Source organism: Canis lupus, chromosome 6 (assembly GCF_011100685.1).
Source record: "Canis lupus familiaris isolate Mischka breed German Shepherd chromosome 6, alternate assembly UU_Cfam_GSD_1.0, whole genome shotgun sequence".
Taxonomy (NCBI): Eukaryota; Metazoa; Chordata; class Mammalia; order Carnivora; family Canidae; genus Canis; species Canis lupus.
The window spans coordinates 4,897,590-4,920,808 of NC_049227.1; the positions used below are offsets into that span (position 1 = coordinate 4,897,590).

Below are 23,219 nucleotides of genomic sequence, written 5' to 3' on the forward strand. Positions count from 1 at the left end.
TTTATGTAAGTGGAAGCCTAGAGTATGTAACCTTTTGGGGTTTGGCTTTTCCATTCAGCCTAATTCTCTAGACATTTATTCAAATTGTTTGTATCAATAGTTTTCTCCCTTTTACTGCTGAGTAGTAGTCTGTGGTATGGATATACCAGTTTGTGAAACTGTCCACCCATTGAAGGATATATGGGTTGTTTCCAGTTTCAGCTCTTTGGATAGAGCTGCTACAAACATTTGTGTACAGGTTTTTCTGTGAACAGAAGTTTTCATTTCTCTGAGATAAATTCTCAGGAGTACAATTGCCAGATCATATGGCATTTGAGTGTGTAGTTTTTTAAGAAACTGTCTAATTGTACTATGGCTTTAATTTTTCTTACCTTTGATTATTCATTAGGTTGAAAAAGTTTTAATATTTTTGTATTTGTTAATGTCTATTACTGTCCTTTTTACATTTCTCCGTTGAGATGCTCTGTTTTTATACGTTCAAATGATCTTTTTCAGTAAAGTAATGATAACGATCATTTCCCCTTACATTTCTTTGCTTGTTGTCATGGTTTATGATGTTTTGGATGACTAGAAGCTTGAGATATTTATGATTTATTTGACCCATAGGTTTTTATGACTAGAAAGTTTTTTCCCTATATATTAAACAATTAACTTATTTTCTTCTTGATGCTTTTTAATACATCTGGAATTTATTTTGGAGTGTAATATAAGATGAGGCGTTAACACAATTTTGTTTCAAAGGAATTACATTCAATTTTTAACATGAGTTGTTGAGTCGTGAGCCCTTGACTTTGACCACAGCTCTTTCTTTATCACGTTTCAGCTCCTGATTCAGTGCTATGTTTTCTGTTTCATGGATCTGTTGACTCATGAGTCCTAACACATTTTCATTATATAGGGTTCATGGTATGTTCTGCATGTGCCAGGGCAATCACATCACACTAGTCTTCTTACTTAAAATTTTGTAGTTTTTATGAATTCCATAGTTCTTATTATTTATTAACCTGTTTTCTTCTTGTGTTTCTTTTCTTTTCTTTTCTTTTTTTAAGAGAGAGAAGAGAGAAAGGGAGAGAGAAAAATCTCAAGCAGTCTCCACGTTCAGCACAGAGTGGGACAGGGGGCTAGGTCCCACCACCCTGAGATCATGACTGGAGCCAAAATCAAGAGTCGGACGCTTAACCAACAGAGCCACCCAAGTGCCCCTCTTCCCGATTGTTTTAAAGCATTTTATTTGAAATAATTGTAGACTTCCAGAAAATCACAAAATATAGTACATAGAGTTCTAAGAACCCTTCACCCATGTTTCCATACCAGCGACATTTTACATAACTATAGTACAATGTTGAAACCAGTAAGTTGACATTTGTACCATTTGTACTGTTAACTAGACTATCAACATTTTTTGCATCATGGATGTAAAAAAAAAAAAAACATTTTTACATACAACACAACACACAGCTCTAATTTTATCCCATGCATAGATTCGTGCCAACAGCAGTGCAGTCAAGACACGGGGCTGCTCCATCACCAACAGGGGGCTCCTACATGGTACCCCCCCTTACTTCACATCTTCCCATTCTTTATAACTGCATCCTTGTCCTTAGCAACCACCAATCTTTTCTCCATCTCTATAGTTTTGACATTTGAAGAATTTTATATAAATGGAAGCATACAGTATATAACCTTTTAAGGCTGGCATTTTTTTCACTAAGCGCGAAGCCCTTACGATCTATCCAGGATTTTGTGTATATCAACAATTCATTCTTTTTTTTATTGCTGAGTAGTATTTCATTGTGCCAGGCTGGTTTAACCATTCACCCATTGAAGGACATTTGGATTATTTCCAGTTTAGGGTTGTTTCAAATAAAGCTGCTATAAACATTTGTGTTCGGGCTTTTGTGTGAACAGAAGCTTTTATTTATCTGGGATAAAGCCCCAGAGTGTAATTTCTAGGTCATATGATAAGTGTACATTAAGTTTTATTTAAAAATTGCCAAACAATTTCCCACTGTGGCTATTCCACTTTGCATAACCACCAGCAAAGTATGAGACATCCAGTACCTCTGCAGTTAACTGTGATTACGTTTTATTTTAGCTATTCTAATAGGTGTATAGAGATCATTCATTGTGATTTTAATTTGCACTTCCTAACATTGAATACCCTTTTCATTTTTCCAGATGAACTTTAAAATCATGAGCGAAAAGTTCCCCCCCTCCAATTCCATTAATATTTTTCTTGGATTATGTTTAAATGTACCTTAAATTGAGAATAACTTACATTTTAAAAATATGCAGTCTTCCAATCAAGGGATATGGTATCTCTCTCCATTATTCATTAATATTTTTTCTCAGTGAAATTGTATATTTTCCTTCTTTTGCTTTGTTCGATCTGTTCTGTTTTCATTTTGCAACTTTCCCAGATAAGACTTTCTCTGGGCAGCTCTGGTGGTTCAGCGGTTTAGCGCCGCCTTCAGCCCAGGGCATGATCCTGGAGACCCTGGATCGAGTCCTAGGTCAGGCTCCCTGCATGGAGCTTGCTTCTCCCTCTGCCTGTGTCTCTGCCTGCCACTGCCCGCCCCCGCCCCGCCCGTGTCTCTCATGAATAAAATAAATAAAGTCTTAAAAAAAAAAAAAGGATTTTCTCTGTATGTTTTTAAGCATGTTGATAGAATATAGTAAATATATTTATTTTTATTTGCCTTTTATTTAGTAGCTTTTCTGAACTCTATTATTAGTAGAGTAATAGCTTTACAGTTTTTCTATATACACAAATATAGACAGTGAAATAAAATGGTCTAATAGTTAATATTTATTGAGCATTTGGAATGTGCCAGCTAGGCAGTGCACTCTACAAGCATTATTTCATTTAAATCCATTTGTCATCCTAATAAAGCCTCATCGGCTAGATGCGCCTCTTCGTTTGAATTAATTGTGCTTCGAACTGGTGTCTGCTATAAAACGTACTTATAGGTTGTTATAGAATGCAAGTGCACACCCACCGGTCGGCAAGTCAGTTTGGGAGCTCCATCTGAATAACCATACCTTAGACAGGCATGTCACGTGCAAATGTGTGCAGGAAGGGAGGCAAAAAGGTAGAAAGTTCCAGATGAACAAAGAAGAGAGGAAAAGCAATGGTTCTGTTGGGCAAACATAAAAGACAAATCGTTTATATAAATGATTTGTGATTCCCCACTCTACCCCTGACCCCCCATCTTTGTGGCCACTGCAGGCTAATGACGGGAAGCAGGTGAATTATAGCTCAGCACTCCACCTCTTTCCTTGTTTCTCCCCACCCTAAACCCCCTGCGAGCCTCTTTGCCTAGAGGGGTGTTTCTGATTTCTTGATTCGAACATTTGAACGTTTCTTGAGTTGAAACATGAGTTTGTTTATGTACATCCTTCCTGGTATAAAAATGGAAGTATGTGCAAGTGCCCATTTATCTCTCACTTCTACTTTAACTGCCTTCCGTCAAAGTTGATAGGCATTATTCTGTTGTCATTATTTTTTAAATGGGCTGTAATTATGGTTGTGATTTCCTCTTCGACTCAACAACTTATTATAGTTTTTGTTTTAGTTTCCAAGTAAGTGGGTATTTTAAGCATTTATAATTATCATTATTATTATTTGCTTTGTGATCAGAAAATATAAACCCTGTAATTTCTGCTTTTTGAAATTTATTAAGTTTTCCTCAAGACCTGGTATATGGCCAATTCTTTCATAAATGTTTAATAAGGAGGTAGATTCTCTGTAGATTGAAGAGCTTTATAGATACACAGAGATGTGATAGAAGTAGATAGATGAATAGATATTCATGAATCCAATCTTAATTATTTTCCTATTCAGATGCTTAACCATTAAAACACACAGATGCTTAAGGAATTGTGTTTTCTTTCACACAAATTGTTTTCTGTGGTTCATTCTTTTCTATTTCTAATAGTTGTCTTTTTTCTACATTTTTGTATACATTTTATACATTTTCGTGAAACTTTATAATATACCTATTACCAAAATAAACTTTATAATATACCTATTACCAAAATAAAATGGTTTATATTATTAGTGTATTTTTATTGTTTATATTATTTAATTTAATATTTGCATTATTTAATGTATTTTGTCTTAAATGCTACAGTTTCCAGGGCCTTTTTTCTTTGAGTTCTGCTATCTCCAATTACTTTCCTCACTTTTGTTTTTATTTACTTGGCATTTGACCCATACCACCCAATGTGCCTTTGCTCATCCTTTAAAAGAGGTGTGGTGACAAAAATTAGTCTTGCCACACAGTGGGAGAGTCAGAAAACCCCCATTCTAGAACATCCCCTTTACCTTCTAGGCACAAATGTGACTAATGTGTCTTTTAATATTTTATTGAAAATGAGAAAGGATAGTTAACACTTTTTCTTAAGACCTAAGCCAGTGTGCCAGAATGTGCCTTTCCTTAGTTATTATGAGCACAAATAATGATTAGTTTCCACTTTAGCCTCTCGCTTCTGGTTAGTAAATGTCGACTGAGAGGTCAAAAAGGAAGAAGGTAGTGTTGGGCTGCCCAATCCTGGGTCATATGCTTGCTTCAGCAGCACATATATCAATCCTGGACCGTATTTCAAGGTGTCCTCACCCTCTGAAGGAGGCCACTCGGACCCAAGGCAAGGCTTTCAAGACTGGACATGGGGTCATTTTACTGGCACGGACTTGTGGTCTAGCTAGTCAAAGCTAAACAAATAGCGGGGTGGCAGTAATTTATACATGAGAAGAGGAACAATTTAGAATTTCTAGAAATGTAGCTATGGCAACAAATTAAGAAAGTTAGCTACAATTTGTCATTCCTTAAAGTCATGCATATTACATTATCCTAATAATTTACGTAGTAATTACTTAACAAGCTCAAATGAGAGGAATAAGTAATCATGTGAGCCTAAGGCTGAGATTTATGTGTGGTTTAAGAGTGGATGGCCTTGCCTTTTTGCATTCAACCTTACTATTTTCTACACATTATGTATTCAGCAAAATGGATGACCTCCACTTTCACAAATGTCAGGGCCGTAAAAGCAAAAATTGTCCCAACAAAGACAGTCACAGAAGCTCAGCACTACATACTCAGGCTTGCATGTACATAGAGCAATGCACCAGATAACAAGTGGAATGTTTAGGGGCACCTAGTTGGCTCAGTTGGCTAACATCTGCCTTGGGCTCAGGTCATGATTTCAGGGCCTAGGCTCAAGCCCCATGTGGGGCTCCCTGCTAAGCAGGGAGCCTGCTTCTCCCTTTGCTGCTCCCTGCAGCTTGTGCTCTCTTTTTCATTCTCTATCTTAAATAAATAAATAAAATAAAATAAAAAAACCACAAGTGGAATGTTTGGGTTAAACAGTCATGCTCTGGAGTTTCTTTGGTTCCAATCTAATGGAATTATGTATTGGCCAATAGGGGACTACAATTTACCCACTTCCTCATCAAGCATTTGGGGTATGGGCAGCCAAGTTCTTTGGTGCAAGTAACCATTAGAAAAGGCCAGTGTAGAGCCAAATTGCTGATTACCTGGAGAGTGAGTTTCCTTAGAGCCCAGGGTTGATTGGGACCCAGGAGAGTTAAGGTACTTACATCAAGTCTATGCCAGATGAATTATTCATTCAAGCAATATGGCAAAACATACCTTCTCAACTTTTCCCCTGAAGTCAGCACATGACCTGGTCCATCTTGCCCTTTTGAAATAATGTTTCTCTTGGCCATTCTAGGCTTACTAACAGAAGCAAAGACAAAACAAAAGAACAGCTTGTTCTACTCACAAAATGGTTGGAACATCAATCCCATGCAAATTCCTTCTACCATTTCCCCTATGTTCTCACATTTGCCTCAAGCCTCCGGGTCTCTAAGTCATTTTCTACTTTGAATTGAAGTTCAGCAATGTTTATTGAGCAACTACTGTGTGATAGATATTAAGAAATCATCGTGACCCAAGCCTGTCTCATCTTTCACTTCTCTGAAATTTATAATCTGTAAGGGAGCCATTGCCCCATATGGGTACCATTTCCAGGAAGCTTTACTTCCATCTGCCTCCTAAAACTTCATTCCTTTATTACTGTCACTGCTAGAACCACCATGGCCCTCCTAGGTACAATTGCTCCCAGTGATACGAAGGCCCTTCATTCATCCTCAGGAAAAATACTGCAGCCATGAGCCCAGTCCCATTGTTGGTTCTAATTCTTGCTTATCGGAGGGTCAACCAGTTGATTTTTAAGATTTGAGAGTCCCTGGATCCAGCACGTAGACTCTTCTCTGCTAGGAGCTTGTTAGTGCAGCATTGACTAGCTTGTACTGACTAACACACTCTACCAGGCAATATATAGTGATGGCCATATGCTAGTATAGAGTGCTTTTCTCCCCTCCACCTGCCTCCATCTCAGTTATTTCTTCATCCCCCTCTCCTTAAGAGGAGTAAACCTCCACCCTGCAGTCATCAGGTCACCACCCTTTCTCTGGCGGTGGCTTTCACCTCCTGTCCTTAGACAAATCTCATCACAGAGCAAAATGAAGCCTAGGCTTCCTTTTTACCTTCTCCAGTGTTGGTATTTGTTCATTTGGCTATAATTATATTCCATAAAAGTGCTTTGAGAAGGCAGAGAACTCTATGTACAAATGGACTTGCATTTGCAGCCAGCGCCTTGGTAAAATAAACAACTGTAAGCATTTTTAGAGGGGGAAAAATGAACTCTCATTTTTAAAGGCACCTAGGGGAGTTTGTTATTTAAAATGATCACATGTTAAATCTTTTGTGAAATAATCTTCTCTTCTTCCTGCTCTTCTAGACCATTAATCTATTTTTTAAAAATAATCTGTTCATATACCCAAGTGCACACACATACACACACACACAGAGTGTGTATGTGTTTGTGTGCATATCTGGCGTAGTTTATTTTATTTTTTTTTTCTGGCGTAGTTTAATGTGAGGGCATCTGTAAAGTGCCTAACAGAGTGCTGTGGGTGATTAGCTTCTGTTTAAAGGGCTTTTTTCCCTTCTACTGATGATGGCAAAAGGGCAGGGAAAATGATTAACAGGTTAGAAGCAGACTGTGAGGGAAGACTAAAGGAATTATGGATATTTGCCTGGAGCCAGAAGGCTGATATGTAGTTAATTACAGTCTTCAAGTTAATGAAGCAATATTTTATGGGTGATAGCGAGCAACTGTGTTTTTTATTCCAAGAACAAGACGACCTTATGTTGCAACAAGACGGATTGAATTTAAAGTAAGAATTCTGGATGCTGAAGTTTGAAGACAAGCCGATCAGTACCTAGGCAGATCTCAGGGTTACTCTCTGGATTTTTCATTGTAAAGAAGCACTATTATCAAGTAGATAACTACTCACGATACTCAACTATAGTTTCAGCTTGGTGGCCCACAGCAAACACCAAGTAATGTTATAGCCCCTGGGCCTTTTCTCCCGCCACCCTCCTAGCCAAAATGTTCTCCTTTCCACCTATTTATCTAAACCCTTCTTACCTTTCAATGCTCTAGCTGATTATAAAGTTTCCCTCTCTACTCCAGAGCTCTCTCTCACCTCTTGGCTTTCAAGGTGTGTTGTTCTGTTAGAGTGCATTAGTTAGGATGAGCTCATCTTTGATGCAGTAACAAGCAAACCTTCCAAATCACAGTGCTTTAAGGTAAGGGTTCATTTCTTTTTTTATATTATTATTTAGGTAGTCAGTTTTAAACAGTGACTCAGAGATTCTGGCTCTTTCCCTTCCATGGCCTGCCATCTCAGGACTTCTATGAGAGATGTGGCTGGGTAGAGTCTGATGGCTAGTCTTGTGCTAACTCTTAAACACTTTAGCCTGCAAATGACAACATCACTTCCACTCATGGCCCATTTTCCCAAAACCAGTTCTGCACAAATTCACCAAAATACAGGGAGAATAGGAAAATGTAGGGGGTTCTGGTGGCAGCTTATGGTTATGCAAATAACTGTGTTACAGTTCCTGACCATGTGAAATTATCTTTCCATAGAAGATTCAGTGTCAAAGGGCAGATAGCTTGCCTATGCCTCTCTAATCTGGCATTTTGAACTTGGTACATGTCTATTGATCATAATGATGGTGTCACTTGTCCCACTTAAGAATGTCAGTTTTAGAATTATGGCATAGATCATTGCAACTTGGAGATGAGTGGAGGAGAGAGCAGGAAGAGCCTGTCCCTCACCTATACTTCAGACATACAATGTAATTGCCTCAGTGTCTGCTTACCACAGCCTCAGTTTCCCTGGGACTCTGGCTCTTACTCTGTCTTCACTCCCTTTCTTCATTATCTCATTTCCAACTGAGGTCTTGGCTGTATCCATCCCAGACCTTAGTGATCAGCCTATTACCAGCCTGGAATCAAGCATAATCTTATACCTGATTTGGGGTTTCATGATCTAACTATGCCATGTGATGCTGTCCAATATTTTGGCATGATTTTTTTTGTTTGTTTCTTGAAGTGCTTTTGAGTCATACACATCTGAGTTCAAGCCTTATCTGTTAAGTGCAGATAGTAGGTAAGTGAAGATGATCCTACCTTCATGGATCATTGTGAACAGGAAATGATTACATGTTTACTTGAGTGCCTGATATACAGGAAATGTTCAATAAATGCTGCTAATTGTTATTATTAAATTATTTAAACAAGAAAGTTTGAAGTATTTAAGGGTCAGTTTATGGATATCTGTGGCTTACTATATATTATATCGAAAAACCTTATAGAATGATGGACAAATGGATAGAGATATGATAAAGCAAATATAGTAAAAGGTTAACAGCAGACTAGCTGGTAGGCATATGAGTATTCACTATACAATGATTTCAGTTGGCCACATGTTTGAGTGTTTTCATAATAAAATATTGGGGGAAATTAGTAAATTTCGGCATTTTCCCCTACCTCCACTAGACATACAGAAGACTAAAACTTGGCACTTGCCTTGAACAGGTTCCTAATAAGAATTAAGAAATCTTACAACAGCCCCTCTTAACTTCCATCTGATGCTTAAAGGCTGCTTGCCTTGGCAAATAGGGTACAATTTGACAGGTGAGGAAAGAAGCAGATGTCTAAAGCAATAGGAACCGGTATGGAGAATTTGTCACTGGTATTTTTAGAGGGTCAGCATAAAGTACATGCCTCCTTTGTCTTTTGTACATTATTAATTAGGGGGAAATTAGGGGCTAAATACAATTGCAATGGGCCATGGGTATTCCAAGACAAAACAACACTAATTCAACTTGGAATACCTGACAGATTGTGTGTATCATGAAGATAGAAGAAATTTTAGGGAAATATGAGAAATTCTGAGTGAGCAGAGGTTATGGCACTGCAGCCAGTGAAGCATGCTCAGGAAAGTCCATCTCAAGACCACAGCTACAGTCATCGTTTGGCTTCCTGAAACAGCAGCTGTTTCTCCTCCTCCTCCGTCGTCTTCTTCTTCTTCTTCTTCTTCTTCTTCTTCTTCTTCTTCTTCTTCTTCTTCTTCTTCTTCTTCTTCTTCTTCTTCTTTAAAGGTGCCATATGGAGCTTTTGGCAGTAACCACACAGACCATAAAACTTGGCAAGATTCTTCAAAGGAACATAAGATTGATAGAATCACAATGTTGAAAGTGACCCTAGGTAACATCCGGTCAATTATTGTCATTTAAAGAGGAAGAAAGAGAAGCCTAAGACCTACTTAGGACAGATTGTAGGTGATAACAATTTTGGTTTCAAACACAGCCATCCTCTCTTTTAGTGAAAGTGCTAAAGTGTACTTCGGGATGCTTTATGCCCCCCTCACTCTCCATCAGCGTCCCCAACACTCACCCAGCTGCTAGAAATAGACAAGATACTATCTGAGGTAGAGTTCTGAGCTACCTATGTAAACTTATTTCCAGCTAAGTCTCCTAGACCTTCCCTTTGAGCTGACTACCAGACCCAGATGCCTCCTATCTGAAACTTCTGCAGCCACTCATGTTCTCCCTCTGTGTCCCTCAACTACAGCCCTAATTGAAGTCCTCATTACCCCTCACCTGGACTTCCTCAGTTGCTTCTATATTGCCTTCACAACCCTCAATCTACATCCTCCACCATACGTCTTTCAGGTGCTGCGGATTCATTTTTCTTACCATACATTGTGACCCCATCATTGCTCCACTTGGGTGGTTAGGGCTTGCTATGCCCCACCCTCCCACTCATGGGATAAAAGATCACCCAGGAACTCCTCAGTCCCTAAAGTCCATTGGATTCCAACGTCCTGGCATGCCCAGGCCATTTGGGGTATCAGTGGGCTCCTGGGGAAAGCCCTGCTTCATGGGTGCAGTCTGGAAACCTGCATATATGATCCAAGTACCTGCCCAAGTATGGAAACTCTGTCCTTTCTTCAACTCTCAGATCAAGTACTACCACAGCCACGAAGGGGTCTCTGATGCCCAGAGAGCTCCCCCTTATCTTTGACCTCCCATAATGCAGTATTTAGCCCCCTATTACAGAAGTTTCCATGTTTATCTTATGCCACAGGTTGATTTTTAGTCTCCTTGCTAGATTAGAATCTTCTTGAACCTCCAGGAGAGGAAAACCTGGGCTATTACTAAGCACCTATCCTGTCCCTGGTCCTGTCTCCTTCCATCTGTTTAGACTTCACCCTGATGAGGTAGTGGTCATTATGCACCTTTTGCAACTGAGTGAGATGGGATCAAGACCCCAAGTGTCTTACTTTTCCCATGATTTCAATAAATATCTGAGGAATTAATTAAACTGTATCATTTCCAAAGGTTTTGGACAGATAGGCTCCTCAAAGTTCCCCCAAGGACTCAAAGATAAAAAAATGTTTAGTGATGGATTTTCTGCTGACATTTATTAACGATGCTTTATTATCTATCCATTGAAGGACCTCTCATAACCTTCTCAAATATATCTCTGTTTTTTGGAGTGGAAAAACTGTTAAAGAGAGGTCAACACAGTAATGAGAAATGCTGGCCAGGTAGCAACTGATGGACAATTTTGACCTCCTCCAAGAGAAGAAAGGAGAAAGTCAAGCGGCAAATGCTTGCTTTTCTCTAGGAAAAAAACAAAAAACAAAAAACAGACCTGAGCTTGAGTGCACTTGCCTTGGGATGAGGACACAATGAGAATTCACCAGTCTCTGAATCTTAAGGAACCAGCTGGCTTCAAAAAGAGAAAATATCTTTCATTCCCTCAACCACAATTATTTCTGCCTCCTTTTGCAGGAGGTTAAGAATAGGAGGTGCTATGGAGGGGGTGAGGGTGAAAGACCCAGATGGAATAATCCTGGACAACGTGCTCCTGTGCCTTATCATTCTGCCCATTAGAAGCCCTGCCCTACTTTCATTCATGCTGACAATGCCAAATGGTGTCTTGAGCCGTCGCTAGAAAGGAAATACACTCAATCTACAAATTTGTTTGGACACTTTTCTGAGAGTATCCAATTTTGCGGCCTGAGTAAGTTCATGATAAATGGGATAAATAGACAATTTTTCATTAACTTAGTAAGTGTTAATTGAGAATCCAGACACTGTGCCTTGGGATGTTGAGTAAGGTAGATCTGACTTAACACTTATGTTGAGTTAGAAGAAGTTTTATCTCTTGAGAGAGCAACTAGGTAAGAAGCTTGAAGGATCATGCAATGCCCTTGGGAATCTGCACCCCCCTCTTTTATTAAAATCATTACAATTCAATTTCAAATTTTCTATCTTAAATAGTGTCCTGCAGCGCCTTTGTAGGTACCCATGGTGCTTTTATCTTGAGTGGCTTCCATGCTGTTTGAGCCAGGCCCCGCACCCCCACCATGATCAGTCTTGGCAGCTGTAATCCCAAATGGTGCCTGATCTCCTATATTCGTGTTGCTGACCTTCTCAGCCTAATGTCAGGATGGGATCCAAATACCAGTCCTAGAATACATGGAAGCATTATTTAAAATACCCAGGGATCAGAAGCCAAGGGCAAAAAAGACCCATTTCTCAGACAGACAAAATGGAGGAAAGGAAACCTGCCCTCCAGTTCAAGGGCATGGATGAAGCAGAACATGAGCAATGGGATGAACGTCGGGAGATAAGGTGATGTATGTCTGGAGCATAAGTATGCTGGAAATGGAACAGGGAGGGTCTGAGAAAATTTCTGAGAATAGGGATGGAGTGGCCAGAGGTTTTAAGCTAAAACACATAGGTAGATGGATTGGTTTGGGGTGATACCACGCGGTAAGGAAGGACAGATGTATGTTTGGGTATGGCCCATGATAGAGCAAAGAGGAAGTAATGGTTGAAGAAAGAACATCAGAGAGTTTCAATGGGCATGAACTCTGACATCACCTTGGAATTGAAAAGCTTTTGAAATCATCCCAATGCAATCGTGCTCCATTCTTGGGGGCGGGGAAGGGGATCCGTACTTAATATTGCTTCAGAGAATTTGTATTTCTTCACATAACAAAAACCTTTGAAGTTGCACTGAAGTTACACTTGAATGTGCTATATTTGCATCCCATTTATTAATTCACACGGGTTGTTCTTTCTAATCTCTACATCACAGCACAAATCTCTTTCATGCTCCATTTCCTGCACACTGCAACCTCCTATTTTGTAGATAATGTTTTTTTCCATTATGATTACAAATGACTGGGAAAAAAATACACAAGCCTCAACCAACCCTGTGTAATAACCTGCCTACCTCTACAATGTGGGTTGCCACTGATTTTTTTTTGTTGTTGTTTATTCCTTTTCTTCATGTACAATGGTTATATGTGAAAGGTTTTTGTAACGACAGAGGCTCTTGGAAGATCAAAAGTGGGCTGAGATGTGGGACATAACTTTAGACTTCTCCTTTTGTTTTTTTTTGTTTTGTTTTGTTTTTTTGACTTTAGACTTCCTGATGGTGACAGCCTGCTCCACCTGTTTCTCCCAAACGATTTATTTTTTCCTAATTTTAATTGTACTTAAAGTTTTTCTTTTAACTTTTTGTTAAAGTATAATAACATTGTAGTGGGATGCATTTTTTTCCTTCAAAATTTGCCATAATAACTGGTCTGAATACTCTTTCAGAACATTGCCATTCCCCATCCAGAGATAGAGTCTATTTCTCCATGCCTTAACTGGTTGAACCTTTGTGGCTGCTTTGATTATCAAAACACAGAGTGACTGACATTACCAGGTTATGAAAGGTAATGTGGCTTCCACTTGCCTCTGCTCACCCTTGGAACATGATCGCCATATTGTGACCTAGGGAGGCCCCATGTGGATGTTCCAGCCAAGTCCCCGTAAAGGTTTCACCCAACAACTAGAATGAATTGTAAGACATGGGAGTGAGTGAGGCTTCAGGTGATGCTAATGCCCAGCCTTGGATCTGCCCTAGCTGACACCAACTTTGGCAAAGTTACATTATGCTTATCAAACTCGGCTAAATTACAGATAAGTGACAAAAAAATAATGCTGCTAATTGCTTTAAACCTCCACATTTTGGGGTGGTTTGTTACAAAACACTAGATACCTATAACAAAAACAGAGAAAAAATACAATGCCAAAGTACACAGGCTGATGAATTTTCAGTCTGAACACAGCCATGTAGCCAGGACCCAGATCAAGAAACACCATCTCAAAATGCCTTTTCATTGCTTCTTCTGGTCTCTAATTCCCAAAGATAACCACCATCCCTACAGCTTGGATTAATTTTTGCCTGTTTTAGGATTGGTTGATTTTCACATGACTTTTGTGACCTATTAAGAGCAAGTGAGATAGGACATGAATTGAGACTCCAGGAAAGGGAAACCCAGCTACAGGAAGGAATCCCAGTTAGAAGGGGACTGCTGGGTGATATGGATGGAATCATATCCTGTCCCACCCTCCACTCCACTCCCTAATTCATATGTTGAAGCCTTAACCCCCACGGTGACTGTATTTAGAATTGAAGGTAGAGCCTTCAGACTAGCTAAGGCTACAGGAGGTCATGGGGGAGTTGGATACCTAATCCAAAAGGACTAGAATTCTTATAAGAAGAGGAAGACACCTGGTGAACATGTATGGAGGAAACGCCATGCATGGGCACATGATAAGACAGACATCTCTAAGTCAAGAAGAGAGCTCTCGCCAGATACCAAGCCTATTGGCACCTTGATCTTAGACTTTTAGCCTTCAGAAGTATGATAATGTAAATTAATGTTGTTTGATCCACCAAGTGGTACTGTCATGGCAGCTCGAGCAGACTATCACATTGAATGATCAATGGAGCTGAAGTCAATTGGAGCACTTGAGTGAAAACAAAAATCTGAGGCAGAAGTTTTCTCAATCTGGAAGGTGTCACTAGAAGGCCACGATGTACTGTTAATGACGAGTAGACATGTTTGGAGTGCCTACCCAGAGCATGCCACTTCAGTGCTAATTGATGATCTACAACTGTTAATGATGGATAAAGCCTAAGGGTCTTGGCTACTAGAATTGAACACATTCTCTTGACCACAGATGACTGGAAGAGTGGTAGGCAGCTGGTCCAAGTTGAGCCCATTGGATTTACTCTCTCTTGAGCACAGAACCTATAGGCAAACCAAACAGCAGTACGCACTAAAGCTCTATGGTCATATAGTCTCAGGAAGAGATGCTGATTTAACTAGAACATATGTATGATGACAAATAAGCTAAAAAGAAAAAAGAAGAAGAAAGAAGAAGAAGAAGAAGAAGAAGAAGAAGAAGAAGAAGAAGAAGAAGAAGAAGAAGAAGAAGAAGAAGAAGAAGAAGGGAGCCAAAGAAAGCAGAAGAATGAAGTAGATACACCAAGACAAGCCCATATCATAGCCTGAAATGCACACAAGGAGAAAGCAGAGGCATAGGACAAAATCTGGGAATACTTCCTGCAGAGAGTGCTGAGAGATTCCCTTCTCTTCTTCTAATATATTCCTTTGCACTTGGGTCATTTAAAATTGTGCCAAAGGTGGGTACTCAAGTACACAGAACATAGGACCCATGTTGACATAAGCAATTCCAAACTTTAATTGCTTTGGATCTAAAATAGTTAATACACCCACTGCCCCGATGAGGACTGGCTCTGGACCTGGACAGGGTTGAGGCTGAAAATTAAAGATACTGCCTCTCCTTCAAGGATGGTCTGGTACAGAGTGGGACCAGCATACAGGCATACAGGACATGTGTCCACCTGTTCTTCAACACCCCAGAAGTAGCGAGGGGCTCTCAGCATTTTGTACATGTCATTTAGCATTGTGGAAATGCTTCCATAATGATCTTACTATTGTGTTCCCTCATTAATTGTTCATGGGCCTCTCTGCCCGGTTGACTGAGAACCTCTTGAAAACAAGCAATGTGTCCCCACTCAACTCTATACCATTGGGTTCAAGCCCAAGGACAGTGCGCACATAGTTTTCCATGTCTAGAAAATAAATGAAGAGTGAAAAAAAAATCTGACGTCCCATCTATTCTGTGACTAACTACCTGTGTCACCTCAGGCAAATCAATGGACTTCTCTGGGTTTTGGTGTTCTGCTAAAGAAAGAAATGAAATTGGGCAATAGAGTCTTTTAGGCCCCTTCAAACTGTAAGTTTCAATGTAGTCTATTTATATTCTGGCAAACCGATGAACCGCTTATAGCAGAGAAACCAAAACCCCAGGGGCAGTCATCTCAAAGTAGCATCTAAATGAGGCTGTGATCTGTCCATCTGTTTATTTGGGAGATCACTCATGTTCCCGCTTCAGAGCACTGATTCCGCGCACTGTCTCATCCCCTCTGAGGCTGCCCTGTGTCCCGTCTCGGTCTTGTCTTGTGTAGCTGGCTGATGTTTGATCTTCAGTTCACATTTGTTTCTGTTTTTATCACTCCTGGGAGGCTCTTACCCTCTTCTAATGCCGTCAAAGGCTACCTTTCAGTGGTTTGTGTGTCATCTTGGAGATGCTGCTGAATGTTACCTTAGCATCGTCCAGGGACATCCCAGTCCCGGTGAATGACAAATGAGCAATGAACTGAAATTTCTCTCTTTTAATTGGTCTCCAAATAAAACTTTCAGATAATAAGGTTCTCTGCCCATTTGGCCAAGGGATTTTGGAATGTAATTTCTTTACCTCTCTGCTCTTAGAACCAAGGACTGGCAGGTATGAGTGCAAGAATACTTAACTATGAGCAGGGAGGCCTCTACTAGTCTCAGTTCTGCCACCAACTAGCTTATGTCAGTAGTAATACACTCAACATCATTTACTTTAGATCCTATGCATAGATTTTCTTACTGATCTTGCAGAGACCATGCCCACCTGCTCCTCAACATGCCTGAAAGTGTCTAGACTGAGTAGACTCATGTAGAGTCATGGGTTCCTATTCAAAGCTCTGAGTGAAGAAATGTGCTAAGATCTTGTGGCTTCCAAACAGTGATTGCTCATCTCTACAGCTCCAGTCTCTGGGACAGCTTTCCCTAAGTGCATTTGTTCCCTGGGGCACTAGGTTTGCAGGCAGGTCCTCCCAAGCAAAGTTCTGGGGTGTCGTGAGCTGCCTGAGAGGATGTCCCACATGTCAAAGCAGGACTCTGGGGTGTAGTGGATGCTCTCATGAGCTGCCCACATGCCCCACTCATGAACTGAAGTGCTTCTCCCTCATCTTTACCCTCTGCAGAACTTGCCCTCAGCTGACAACAGAAGCCGCACTCATGGCTATGCTTCCCATTGAAAGCATCCTGTATCTACTAATATGCAATATGGGGTGGCTCTGGTGGGTGAAAGTGGTGTTAATAAAGGCCCAGTTGCCTTGTCCTATTCTGAGACAGATCTGAAGGGCATTTCCACCTCCAGAGCTCCCTGTAGGATTGGCCAAATTCAATTTCAGCAACCAGTCTTATTTTGCTCAACAGGCATTGATCCAGAGAGCCTTAACCCTAATGAATTTTATGTACACACATCTGAGAGCATCAGAGGCTGCTTCTAGAAGAGCTTTATCTGTTACATGTGGTCAAATAAATGTGGTATATACTGTCTGATGCATCTCCCTAACATAGCTTAGTAGAAGGATGTGTTGCTGACAAAGCATGTGAGCTCCAGCAACAGGTGGAGCTAGCTTTGAACTTGGACACTGACCCCAACTAGCTGTTCATCGTTGGGCAGTTACATATCCAAACTTTAGTCTTCTCATCTGAAAACTCCTGGTATTTATAGTCAGTGCCTGCTAGAGCAGGATGGACAGGCAAATATGCTCACTGACGTGAAGTTCTCAACAAGGCACCTGGCCCTGAATGATTATCAGCTTCAAGAAGGCCTTCAGCAAAGAAATCTGCATGATCTTGTTCAAACAAGCATGCTCCAGTTTTGTGTGTCCCCCTGGGACTTACTGAGGTGCTGACACCCATCTCTACAGGGTAAAGTGGGGGTTGTGTTTGGCAGGTTAGAACTTGAGATTCCCTATCTCATCTCCTACTTGAGAAAGGCAATATGGACATAAGCTTGTAACCCTCAACTGAGCGCTGGCATCAGGAAATACAGACTCTGGAAGGAGAAACAGAGAAGTTGGAAAGTCTTGGGGCCATGACAGGAGTTTCCTCTGAGGTCTGCCTTGTTTGGACTATGTATCCTTTTCATGCTTCTTTCTCCTAAAACTCTCTTGCTCCTATTATTCAAAAGCCAGAGGTGGCCTTTTGTTGGAGCCACTGGGGTGGTTCCCAGCTTGGAAGGCCCAGCAGGGCCTGCACCAGGCTGTGGGGCAAAGGCCAAGGACATGAGAGTGAGGGAGAAGGTGTTGACCTGCTATTTTCACCTTCAGGCTCAAATGCTTGTCCTTTGGCCCTTCTTCCCATGACCATTCTCACCGCTACAATGGTCAACTCCTGACAAACAAAGTAGAAGGGGAAGATTGTAGAACAGAGGTTTCATACCAACTACATATTCTACAGACTCTAAAATTGCCTTTAAAAATGGGTGGAAAGAAGATGTGGTCTATATATACAAGGGAATATTACTCAGCCATCAGAAAGGATGAATACTTACCATTTGCTTTGACATGGATGGAACTGGAGGGTATTATGCTGACTGAAATAAGTCAATTGGAGAAAGACAATCATCATATGGTTTCATTCATAGGAGGAATATAAAAAATAGTGAAAGGGATTATAAGGGAAAGGAGGGGAATTGAATGGGAAAAATTAGAGAGGGAGACAAACCATGAGAGACTCCTAACTCTGGGAAACGAACAAAGGGTTGCAGAAGGGGAGGTGGGTGGAGGGATGGGGTAAATGTGTGACGGGCACTAGGGAGAGCATGTGAAGGGATGAGCACTTGGTGTTATACTATATGTTGGCAAATTAAATTTAAATTTAAAAAAAGAAAGAAAATAAAAATTAAAAAAATTAAAATAAAAATGGGTGAGAGGTAGTCACCATGACCATAAAAGGGTGCCTATTAGTGTTAGTACTCAGAGGTGAGAGGCAAAGCATCACACAATGTGTGCAACAGTCTCACCCCAAGAAAATATGCCTCCCTAAATTCTAATAGTACCCCCATTGATTCACAGAGACAGGACAAGAGCTAGAGGCCACTTAGCCTGATTCTAGTCAAGTGCTCAAGCCGGATGGATGCAAGGAAGCCTCTGACCCCATGACAGCGCCTTATCAAGACTGTGGGGTTGTAGCATGGTGGCCACAGCAGAGGGCCCTGTGTTGATGTCCTCCCTGGAAATCTGCCGGGCAGCAAGCCCAGGCCCTGAATTCTGGTCACCTCTACATCTCTTTCCATGGAAGGAAAGACTACTGCTTGAATCACCTTTTGGGAACCTCTTACATCTCCCACCCCATCGATGCTTCTCACGTTGTTTGTCACAACTGTGCATCATAAGGGAATTTTTGAGAAAGAGAGGCCACCGTTATCATCAGAATCTCAGTGTGATCCCCCCAACATTGGGAACTACCACATTCCAGGCAAATGAAAACAAATTTGTCAGTGAATTAACCTTCAATGGGATCTTCCTTGCTCACATTCTTTCCCAAACCTTTATGCTTTTTCTTTATTTTACTTTGAAGAATGCCATACTCTGAATGCAATTCTCTCCACCTCCTGATGTTTGGAAATATTTGGTTTCTGCTTTCCCTTCTCTGTGCATCTCCCTCACAATCCTGGCACATCTATCTGCCTGGTGACGTGGGTTGTGCTTGTCAATAACGGCGCTCCGAGTTCAGAGTAATGATCCCGGCACGCCCTTCCCATCTGTTATTTCCATACGCCTGACGTCTTCATAGGAGCTTTTCAGGGAATAACAAGATCCTCCTTCACAAACCATCCTTCTTCTCCAAACAATTAATGTCGAAATTGTTTGGGCTGCTCTTTATGGAGCTCCCGAAGTGTCATGCCTAGAGCCATCATTCTGACTCTTTGTAATAATCACAGCTCAATTTTCTGGCGGAGACTGATTTCTGGCAGGACTTTGGGCAGGACCATATATTCAGGGTCCTCACTGTTGAATTCCTCCTTCAGATTCTGGCTCTGGCTGGAGGAGTTGATTTCAGTCATTAGCGATGTCACTTCCATCATCTCGCGTCGTCTGTCATCCTCACATGAGCTCGGGGCTGCCCTTCCAAGAGCATCCCCAGCTTCGTGGCAGGGAGAGGAGATAGGAGGAGACAGCATGGAGACACAGAACCCGTGTTTAGTTGAAATGCAAGCCTGCATGGCCTTGAGACCTACAGCCACCCAGCCAATAATAGGAACCCAGGAAAGAGGAAGAGGAGCTCAAGACAGGGCAAAGCTGGAAACAGAGGGAATCAGTTTGGATTGTAGGCTGGGGTTCCAGAGAGCTGGCAGTGTCGGGCAGGAATCCGGAGAGAGTGAGCAATCTAAGCAATAATTGTAATAAAAATATTGAATACTGACTAAATGGTCTGTTTCTGTCTTAACTACTTTCCATGAATGAAGTCATTTCATCCCTATCACAATTTGATAAGGCAGATATATCATTTCCCCATTTTACAGATGTGTAAACGGAGGGATCCAAATGAATTCAAATACCATTCAGCTCACACAGGGATCCAAGGGGCACCAATTTAGCAAGTGGGCCGACAATGGAGTTCTAAGGCTTTGACACTACAAAGAGTTGCGAAGGCGGGGGGAGTCAGATTCTGAAGCGGAATGCCTGGCAGTGACAGGAGACAAAGACTAAAAACTCTGGAGTGAATGGAAAGAAAAGAGCCAGATAAATGACTCAGGCTCCAAGCAAGCATATTTGAATGCAGACTAGTTTCTAAAGGGCAACTGGTGAGACTCAGAGAGACTGGGCCTGGAGAAGCCTGGGTGCATGGATAGTCTAGAGCCTACGTATCATTTATGTCTCCTCCGATTCTCATAGTTATTGACTGCAAAACCATCAAGAGATGAGCACTGAGTGTTGTATATATATGTTGGAAAATTGAATTTAAATAAAATATAAAAAAATAAAATAAACCATGGAATCAAAAAGAGCCTGTTTTTAGGTCCCAAAAAGAAGGCAGGCCGGAGAAGCTGGATTCCCCTCTGGGCCCATGCTTGGAGAGAAGGAGCCTCAAGAGATAAGCATACAGCTACCAGGGCTCCCTCCCTTAATATTTGGAGCCTCCTTAGCACATCAGGGTCACCTAATAAAGACCACGACCAGCCCAGCTTGTACTCTCTGTGGAATCATTCAGATCACCTGGTGCCATTTGGAAGCATGGGAACAGATGGTGTGACATCTTTACCCTGATTCAGATCAGAGGAAGAAATGTTGACCAAGTTCCTATGGATGATGCTTGTGGTGGTTTTAAAAATAAGTCTGCAGGCTTTGATGGTCTCCTGATTTCCCTCCCCCTGAATCCAGGCTGTATATATGTGCAGCATCGAAAATGCAATTGACACTAAGAAGTTGCCAGGCTAGATTCAAAAAACCGATATAGTTTCCACCTGTCTTTCTTGCTTTCTTTCAGGATATTTATCCTTGAAACCCAGCCACCATGTTTTGAGGAAGCTTGGGCCATATGCAGAGGCCACATGTAGGTGTTCAGCCCACAGCCGTCACCAGCCACCAGTTGGTGAGTGAGCAGCCTCTTGATGATCCCAGCTCCAACCCTCCTGCCGCCCCGGGGGAATGCCAAGTGGAGCAGACACAGGCTGTCCCTGCCAAGCCTGGCATACACAGCAGATTCAAGAGCAAAACAAATGTTGTTATTGTTTTAGTCACTGAGTCTTAGGATGGTTGGTTGCAAAACAATAGATAATTGGAAAATGCTTCATTCTTATTTTGTACGCAGGTCACCCTGGAAGCCCCATCTTATAATAAAGTGGGGTGCTAGTGAGGGAAGCAGAATACGATGACAGGAGAAACCTTGATGTTTCTCTCCAAGGATCTCATCCTGCCCTGTGATCTTTGGGATCTTATCATCTGTAACATAACTTAAGCTCCAAACGATTGTGCCACTTTAAAACCATATATGGGGCAGCCCTGGTGGCTCAGCACTTTAGCGCCGCCTTCAGTCCAGGGCCTGATCCTGGAGACCCGGGATCGAGTCCCACGGTGGGCTCCCTGCATGGAGCCTGCTTCTCCCTCTGCCTCTGTCTCTGCCTCTGTCTCTCTCTCTGTGTCTCTCGTGAATAAATAAATAAAATCTTTAAAAAAAATAAAAATAAAAAAATAATAAAGCCATATATATTCTCCCCTTCATGAATAGCATGTATGTGTGCAAATAAAAGAAATGTCTAAGTCACACAAATCTTTCTTCTCAAGTAGAGAAGGGGGTCACTCTTTAACTAGGTCCCAATTATAAGGTGTTATAAATGAAAAAGAAAATACACAAGCAAACTTTCTAGAAATGGAGGCTCTCTCTAGGCCATCTTCTTTTTAAGTTAGGACAGAACAGAGGGTTCTCTATTGAGAACCCTCTGTACTTGAGAACCCTCTGTACTTGAGAACCCTCTGAGGGGTTCTCAAGTACACTCTCTTGCCCAGACTTTAACTTAGCTCTTAAAGGAGGCAGGGTTCATTACTAGGAAAGAAGGAAAAGAAAGAAAGGGGGGGGCGGGGTGCAGGCAGGGTAGGCTTCTATGCCCTCTGCTTCTTAACAACTGTGATTAACCCTCTTCTGACTTTCAGGCTTTTCAGAGACGACAAGAGGAGAAGGCAGGCTGGCACCAGTCAGTGCTCAAGAGAGAGGGAAGGAGTCTTAGTAATTCAAAAGCCCTCAGCAGTCCTGGAAAGAAAGCAGTCCTTACAAACAGGAAGTAATAAAAAGGTGGAGACTTCCTGGAGCCTGAGGCCCAGTGGAAAAGAAGCAGAAAACCTTCCATAAAATAAACATGAAGGATGCATAATTCTCAATCATGCCTCTGTGTCCATGAGTGATTCTTTCATAATACTCTTCCCTTCCATCAAGACTTGAAAGCTTGCCCTTGACCCATCTGGAGTAATTGGCACATTGTTTGCAAACTTGTGTTGGCCAGACTATGGGTTCCTCCACAGTGGAGGTTGATGGCTTGTCCGCATCATGTCCCCTGCTCCTAGCACAGATCCCATCATAAATATACACAGACAGGTGTAATAGTTAATTTTAGGCATCAACTTGCCTGGGCTTCAGGATGCCTAGACATTTGGTCAGCATTATTCTGGGTGTGTCCATGAGAGTGTTTCTAGTTGAGAATAACACTGGATTCAGGGGATTTTGAGAAAAGCAAACAGGCCTCCCCGATGTGGGTAGGCCTCATCAGTTGAGGGCTTAAAGGAGCAAAAAGAATGACACTCCACAAGAAAGAAAGAGCTCCTCCTTGCTTGACTGCCTTGAGATGGGACATTGGTTCTTCAATGTCTTCAAACAGACTGGTTCTTCAATTAGACTCAAACTGAAATATGGGCTCTTCCTGGGTCTTGACCTAGGGCAGATACTGGCTCAAGATCAGGACAGACTAAAACTACACCATCTGCTCTCTTGGGATTCCAGTTGGCTAGCCACAGATCTTGGGACTTGTCAGTCCCCATAATCATATGAGCCAATCCTATCTATCTATCTATCTATCTATCTATCTATCTATCTATCCTATTGGATAATATAGATTCTGTTTCTCCTGAAAACTCTAATACAAGAAGAAATTAGGATTTTCTTAAACAAACAAATAAAAAAAAGGATGAATAAAGGAATGAATGAACACAAATCAAACTTCTAATCATGTATAGTGTGGTTCTAGTTTAATCTTTAAGTCTCGCAGAAATGGAATTTAATTTGAAGGTTAGTTTGGGGTTTGAGTTGAATTGGG

At 41.3% G+C, this 23,219-nt stretch overlaps 1 long non-coding RNA gene across 1 annotated transcript; it reads left to right on the top strand.

Annotated features, from left to right (window-relative positions):
• Positions 1 to 20,097: 20,097 nt before the first annotated feature.
• On the top strand, positions 20,098 to 22,201 carry LOC111096483. The gene is made up of 3 exons (XR_005360318.1): positions 20,098 to 20,219; positions 20,903 to 21,007; positions 22,066 to 22,201. It is a non-coding gene; the product is annotated as an uncharacterized LOC111096483 (long non-coding RNA).
• Positions 22,202 to 23,219: the final 1,018 nt, after the last annotated feature.